Source organism: Neovison vison, chromosome 1 (genome assembly GCF_020171115.1).
Source record: "Neovison vison isolate M4711 chromosome 1, ASM_NN_V1, whole genome shotgun sequence".
NCBI lineage: Eukaryota > Metazoa > Chordata > Mammalia > Carnivora > Mustelidae > Neogale > Neogale vison.
This window is the reverse complement of record NC_058091.1, coordinates 191,677,907-191,686,113: the sequence shown is the minus strand read 5'-3', so window position 1 is coordinate 191,686,113 and position 8,207 is coordinate 191,677,907.

Here is an 8,207-nt window from a genome sequence, read left to right as displayed (position 1 = left end):
AAGTTTCAATCGGCTTAAGTCTCCAGTTGTAGAACCTGAAAATTGTAAGGAGTAACATGGAATTCATGATGATGATGATGATGATGGAGATGACAACAGTTAACATTAACATGGTACAACAAGCCAACAAACTTTTCAAACATTCTACTTTTATTTGATCCTTACAAAAGCCATATAAAACAGGTACAGTTGTCACCCATTTTTAAAACTTCTTTCGTAAAAGGTGTGTACGGAGGGTGAATTTTATAAGATCAATGAAAAAGAGAAAACCTAAGAGAGTAACCTTGACGAGAAAGCCTATTATTGGTATATTAAAAGTAGGGATTCTTTTGGCTACATGAGAAGAAAATCCAGTTCATAGTGGCTTAACTAAAAATGGAGATTTATTGGTTTACATAAACCAAAAGCTGGATCTAGGCGTTCAAATGGTGTCTTCAAAACTTGGTCTCTTTCCATCTTTTGTGCCTTCTTTCTTCTGTGATGATTTCATTCAGGTCATTTCTTCCTAGAGGGCTAGAAAGAATCAACCACAGCTCCAGGCTTAGATCTCATCACTTTAGGAAGACTACCAAAACTAGAACTTTTCCATTCCAATCATCAAAGTCATATTACTATGCTTGAGTATTATTGGACTGATGCACATCAAATTGGGCCCACGCCCGTCACTGAGGCCATGGAGCTAGAATATGATTCACCAGAACTAGGTCATATGCCTAATCCTAATGCTAATCATCCTGCAAAGAAAAATCAGTTCCTGTTGCTAGATGAAGGGAAAATGACATGAAGAAAGTAAAAGTCAAAGCTGTCCACCAAAGCATAGAAGTACAAAAATGAACAGAACGGGGGTGCCTGGATAGCTCAGTGGGTTAAAGCCTCTGCCTTCAGCTCAGGTCATGATCCCAGGGTCCTGGAATCGAAGCCTGCACCAGGCTCTCTGCTCAGCAGGGAGCCTGTTCCTCCTCTCTCTCTCTCTGCCAACTTGGGATCTCTGTCAAAAAAAAAAACAAAACAAAACAGAACAATAGAAAAATAATCGAAGAGTGGTGAAGGCAGCTCAGGTAAGAAAGTTCCTTTAAGAGGAAAGAAAGCAAGGTGTCTGAGTTGCTCAGTGGGTTAAGCCTCTGCCTTTGGCTCAGGTCATGGTCTTGGGGTCCTAGGCATTGGGCTCTCTGCTTGGCAGGGAGCCTACTTCACCCCGCTCTCTCTGCCTGCCTCTCTGCCTACTCGTGATCTCTGTCTGTCAAATAGATAAATAAAATCTTTAAAATAAAAAAAGAGTAAAGAAAGCCTATTACACGAGAAAAGAAAAAGCATAGAGTATATATGTGTTCTTTTATGCATGTAAAAAAAATCACAATGGGATTTAACTTTTATTACAACTTTTATTCTGTACTGGGCCCTGCCCTAATTCCCAGGCTCTGTGGGAAGTATAAGGCTACATTCAACTGGGTTCTGTATTAAATAAACTAAGAGGATGTAGGATCAGGTCCCAAATTTAATCCAATGCAAAAACCAAGCTATTTCATCAGTAACTGACTGATGAAAAAGACAGAGTCATAACCAACTACAACTCAAAATAGACCACCATAAGTACTATAACAGAAATGCTGACAAAGTTCTTTGCTGGGGGTGGGACTCTGGAAGAAGTTATTACAGAATGAATGAAGGTCACAGAAGAAGGCATCATGGAAGAAGTGGCATCTCCACTAAGCCTTGAAAAATGGGAAGCATTTTGATGTGAGAATTGATGAGGATGATATCTAATGATAAGAGAACAAAGAGAAAGAGGGTGAAAGTCGTGTCTAGTGATGTGAAAGCAGAGCTCTTGAAGGAATTATAAAAGAAGATGGGTTGTAAATGTAATTGGTGGAAAGAGTATGAATGCCATACTGGGGGATTAAAATTCTTCAGGCACAGAGGGACAACTGTAGAAGATCTTCAGGCATCTGCAGAGTGTCATGAATTGTGCAGGGCCAAAAGAGTTGTCCTACAGAAAGAACATTCTGGCTTTAGAAGGGTCAAAGATAGGTAGGAGGAAACAAATCAAAGGCGAAGAATCCCACTGGGAGTTTATGGCAAAATTCTGAGTGGAATAGTAGTGGAAATGAAGGAAGTAATAAAGGAAAGAAATGAGAAATTGAAGCAAGAAATAGTCTGGAGTAGAATCAAAAGAACTAGTCAATAATTAGTTTGTGAGAACTGAAAGAAGAGATTTTTTTTAAATTGCAACATTGGGATTTTAGGAGAATGGTGATGCCATTAAAGAAGCTAAATATCACAGAAAGGAAGCAGGTTTGCATGTGTCTGATTTGTGTGAATTAGTGCAGTGGGGTGGAGGGTATAAGGGGAAAGAATGACCTCCCAACAGAGAAGAAATAAACACATGACTGGAAGAATTGTATGATACAAGTGAAGAAGACAAGTGCAGAGATGTGCATGTTAAGATATAATTTAAAGTATACTTAGACTTCTTAAAAAATTTTTGTGTTCTCTACACTAACTCTGAATCAGAGTCATAGAAAATGAAAGTTTGAAAAATATCATCTAAATCCATCTTTATTTCCCTGACTGCATCTTACTAATAACCCAGAACCCTTGTTGTTTTTACATTACTTGTTCATTTACATTACTTGTTGCTTTTTGCATTAATTGGGCCTAAGCTTTTAAGAACCAAGTCTTCAATGTCTACAAAAGCTAAACGGTGGAAAGAGCCCAGATGTTCATCCACAGGTGAATGGATAAAGAAGATGTGGTGTACACACACACACACACACACAATGGAATACTACTTGGCCATCAAAAAATGAAATCTTGCCATTCATGACATGCATGAAACTAGAGGGTATTATGCTAAGCAAAATAAGTCAATCAGAGAAAGACAATTATCATATGATCTCACTCATATGTAGAATTTAAGAAACAAAACAGAGGATCATAGGGGCAGAGGGGAAAAAATAAAACAAGTTGCAATCAGAGAAGGAGACGAACCATGAGATAAGTTTAATCATAGGAAACAAACTGAGGATTGTTGGAGGGAAGAGGGAGGGGAGATCGAGTAACTGGATGATGGACATTAAGGACAGCACGTGATGTAATGAACACTGGGTATTATATACAACTGATGAATCATTGAACTGTACCTCTGCAACTAATAATACATTCCATGTTAATTAACTGAATTTAAATTGAAAAAAAAAAACAGTTCTTTAATCTGTATAAAGTTTAGTTCATTTTCTGTCATTTCCAGAAAACTTATTCTTGTCTTGTGCAGTCTCAAGTTTCTTTTCTCTAAAGACATTGGAGAAGTAAATATTTAGTGAATATGCCCTTATCCTCTGACACAAGCTCTCCAGTCTGCTTTTAAAAACACCCTGCAATTTCTTTCATCTTAAAACTAGCCAAGGGGAGAGGAAGAAGCCAAAGGTGATTGCTTGAAATCAAAGATCATTTTTTTGAAAAATGTCAAGCACTTGTTTTGAGTGAGATTCTAAATGGACAAAGAAGGGAAGCAACTAACCTGACAATAGCACTCTTAAGGGATGGTTTCAGTGATGATAATGCCCAAGCAATTCTTTTTATTCTGGGCTGTATGTTCTCAAATCAGGAATATTCCCTGAAGAACTCATACCAGATTTAACATGATAAACAATATGCCCTGAGATGAGAATGCATCAGAGAAACTGTAGTGACTCTTGGTTAACTATCAAAGCTGAAAATGCTCATTAAAGCTGTAACTCCCTTCCTCTAATTCAGGAAGTGGGGGTATTAACTGAAGACTCAATGAATGGGAATACAGCAGCAGCAAAGACAGGTCAAACATGAAAGGAAGAAAGAGAGCTGGGACTGAGGGAGAAGATGAGATAAAGGATCAAATAAAGCTGCATGTTGCCCTTAAAGATAAAGTGGTCACATTAAAAAAGAAAAAGAAAGAATTATTACACATTAGCAGATATGCCTTCCCAACTGCCTTTTCCCTATTCATTATTGTTCACAAAGCTCTATTTTTTCTCACTCTCCTCAGATGACTCAAAGTTAAGTCCTAATAAAGTTTACCAATGTCAAGAAAAAAATTCCATTGTTCTTCCCAGTGATTGGCTTAAAAAGGAATATGCTATGGAATTCTGACAATGAGATAAAAAAAAAAAAATGTCTGCTGGATGGTTTCTGCGTAAAGTTTCCTTGCTGTTGTGAAGAGAAACACACAAAAGGATGTCCATTACCCAGCTCCCCCACACCCCTCCCATTCTTTGAGATGATGTCAAGTCTGCATGGGATCACACCTAGAACTTGAGCAGTTATCATTACACTACCATGAAGGGTGCTAGTCAAAGACCAATTCGGATGGAATGGAAGGGCAGACACCAGGGGAGCCTGGATTCTTGAGGATTTCACTTATTTGCTAAATTAACCAATCTGGAACTCACTGGTAAAATTATTGTAATTTACTTTAGAATACTTCAGCATATACATTGTGATATGATGTGTGTAACTTGAGTTGAACTCTAAGCATTATAACTCTAAGCAGGGTGATCAATGACTATGGCAATCAAGAACACAGGAGTGGTCTACTGGCATTCTCATCAGGACATCTGTACTTCAAAAAGGCAGTTCCGATACCTGTGTCTTGCTCAATAACCTGCATTTTGCTAATTAACATACTAAATGTCAGAAAAGGGCTTTTAGTGATAAAAATAGCAGCCTGTTGACAGGCATGATGAATGCTAAAATTGGGCTCTCACTGGTGAAATTGAAGGTATTCAAGTTGTGTGGATTTGCTAAAATCATTTTATAGACACTTCCTACTCTTGTATGATAGAAAATAAGAATCATGGCGGAGGGGTGGGAGGTTGGGGTACCAGGTGGTGGGTATTATAGAGGGCACGACTTGCATGGAGCACTGGGTGTGGTGAAAAAATAATGAATACTGTTTTTCTGATAATAAATAAATTGGGGGGAAAAAAAAGAAAAAAAAATAAGAATCAAGCAAGATAATAAGCCTATGCACCTTAAGATTTTGCCCCAGGCTAAATACCTAAACCAGATAGTCCCCAGCCATGAAATCTACAATCAATCCTATTTGCCTGCAGGCAGCTGTAAGGATGGCTGAATCTTTTCTCAGGAATCTTCAGGATTGCCTTCAATGACCCTTTCCTTTCCTACAAGATGGTATGAAACTCTAAAGGGGTAGGGAGAGGTATTTCCTCAAGCCTAGACCACAGATTATATGAACTCCTTTCACTCACTTGACCACCAATAAATGTTTAGTACAGTAAATATCTGTAACAGTATCTTTGTACTTAGATTATTTAGCAACATGACCCACCTTAAGGCTGCTTATTGTGAGAGTAATACCTTTTATTTATTGTCTAAGACAGCTGATTCAGGATTCTCTATCCCTTGCTGTGGATGCATCCTAACTTGTGTACCCCACCACTAATACCAGTTCAGCAGTTAGCTCTGCAATTTAGGTGGTAGTTGAAGGAGTATGTGTCACAGGGAAGATTTTTACTCAGAAAAGGTACCATAGGAGAAAAGGCAATGAACTAGGAAATCATGAGATGACATTTGAGACTCCATCCTGTGACAGCCTCGGATATATCATTCAGTCTCCTTGGGACTAAGTGACAGCCCAAGTAGCAAATGAGGATGAGTGAGTCAGACAATCTGGGTTTAATGCTGGCTTCATCACTTATGAGGGGTGTGAACTTTCTAGGCCACCATTTCCCAATCTATACAGTGGGCCAGACCCTACTTACAGTTGTTGTAAGGATTAAATAAAACATGCCATGTTCAACCCATAGCAGGATGCCTGGCATGGTAAATGTGAGATAAATATCATCATTATAATCTCTAACATTAGATAAATCAGTCTGAATGCTCACCTCATTCCTCCTCTGTCTAACATTTTGCAATTTTAACTTCATTATTGGCTGCTCTGGAGAGAACATTTGTGAAGAGACGTAAAATTCATCTATTTTAAATTCAGGGCTAATCCTTGTGTTAGGCAATGCCATTCAATCCTATATTTATACAGTCAAACATTTACTGAGTGCCTACTGTAAACAAGGCACTATGTAAACATGGGCCATATTGCTGAGGAGCTCTTAGCCCTGTGGAGAAACCAGGGTATTTGTTTTTCCCCCAAACTGAAATTTCTGCTTGCCCCAGTATCCTCAATTTTCTTAACAGTACTTTCTCAAAACAGGTCTTTCATACTGTTTGTGTTCCCATGTTCTATAAATCTGTGTTACAACTTTGAGTCCCTCATCCAATCTAGAAATTAACATCCATCCTTTTGTTGGCGGTGAGGGAACAATAGCTATGACCAATGAAAAGCCTGTACAGTTAAAGGAAACCGGGACCCATGCAATTCTAAAGGATTCTGGTGCCATTGTCCACAATCACAGTTAGTCACAATCTGAAACAGCCTGTGACTGAGAACTCCTGTGCTCATGAAAAGTGTCAACAAGGAGGATCTGAGACAGGAGTTTCTTCAAAATTAATAACTCTTTCTCCCTCACTTCTCCATAGGCTTCAGTTTAAATTTGCTCCTTAATCAAGAAAGGCAATATTTACCTCCTAAATCATAAAACACTGTTTATAAATTGATCTCTTTTTATGAGATGCATTCTACCATGTGTGAGAGCACAGTGAGTTTTGGCAATCTGAACAAAGCCCCCATGTGTTTGGACCCACTGTACTGTACACACTTGAAACACCATCTGCAGGCAGCCTTTCCTCTCCAACTTGTCAGGGTGAGCGGCAGGAGAGAATCATGAGCCGAGATGCTTCGTTAACTGGCAGCAATGTTGCCAGTACAAGGGAAACATCTGTACCCAGCCAGACCTGATAAAAATTCAACAGTTAACTAAGGCTGAACATATATGCAAGTGAGAATCTCAATGTCCTTAAAACAAAAATTGTGCCTCTAAAACAACTAATTTATGTCTTCGTATCTTAGCATTCACTGGAAGCATCAGGGTCACTTGAGGGTCGTTTCAATCTGTGAAAACATCTCGGAGATGGTTCTTGGATCTTTAGATTGTTGGTATCTTACAGGAAGGGTGGGAGGAAGCTGAGAATCAGGGAGCCTTGTGCTTGTCCTGATCTTTCTTCACCTTTCTCCATGGTGAAAACAATGAATTATCTCAGTATGGACAGTATTTCAAAATCTTCCCCTGAAATAGTCTTTAAAGAAAAAGTGCTTATGATAGGAGGTTTTGTGAACCACAAATAAAAAAAAAAAATTTTTTTTAATCAAAACTCTCTACTTCTACACAAATTGAAACAGATTAGTCCTCTCAGTGTGATTCCTGAGGTTAGTTCTGCTGAGAAGGCTGGCTGAAGAATTCTAAGGAAAACTTGTATATGCACCCAGAACAAACTGGACAGGTAGAATGGTAGCCAGTCAGTGAATTGGGGAGACCCAGGCTATGTGAGCTTAACCATGAGGCATGTTAGGACTTCCGTTAATATTAGCTGCCGGGGAGAGGGACTCAGGAAGGGGGATTCAGGAGGACCAGAGTTCATGGCTCAAAGAGTGACCAAGATTCTGAACCACAGCTGCCAAAGTGTTAGAGCGAGCTCTGGCTCCAGCCACACCTCAACTCCCAACTAACAGGGAAGTGGCATAGGAGACAGGAAGGTCTAGGCTGAGGGTCACAATTCTAGCTGAGAAAAAGATCTGAACCAGCAACCACAGGCGAAAAAAGCAAGGAACACTCAGTGATGACCAAGACATTCAGACTCCATTAAGTGGTATTAGGGCTCTCTCCAGTGTGTACTTGTCATGCAGCTGGAGTAGCTGATGAGCTGAGTATTCTGCAATTCGGGTAGAGAAGAAAGCTGCCATAAGATGATCAGGTGATTGGGGGCTCTTCTCAGGAACCTCCGGCATCTAACCTGAAACAAGATCATTACTAAGCCCCTCGTGTGGGAGGCAGAAATATCCTATTGTATCTACTGGCAATGTGTACCTAGCCAGTACTGGCTCAGGGACTACGGATTTAAACCTGTCGCTGCTGAGCAGGATCTAGAAAGGCAAGGACTGGCATCTGGCAAAACTCTGTTCCCAGAACTTTCTTCCCACAAGCATATTGCCCTAGGCCTAGGTCTTCTTTACCTCCTCAGTTTTGGTAGTTGCTACCACTTTCCAAGTTAAAATGTATTGTATTTTTTAATTTCGGAGTTCTGACTGTATCTATAGA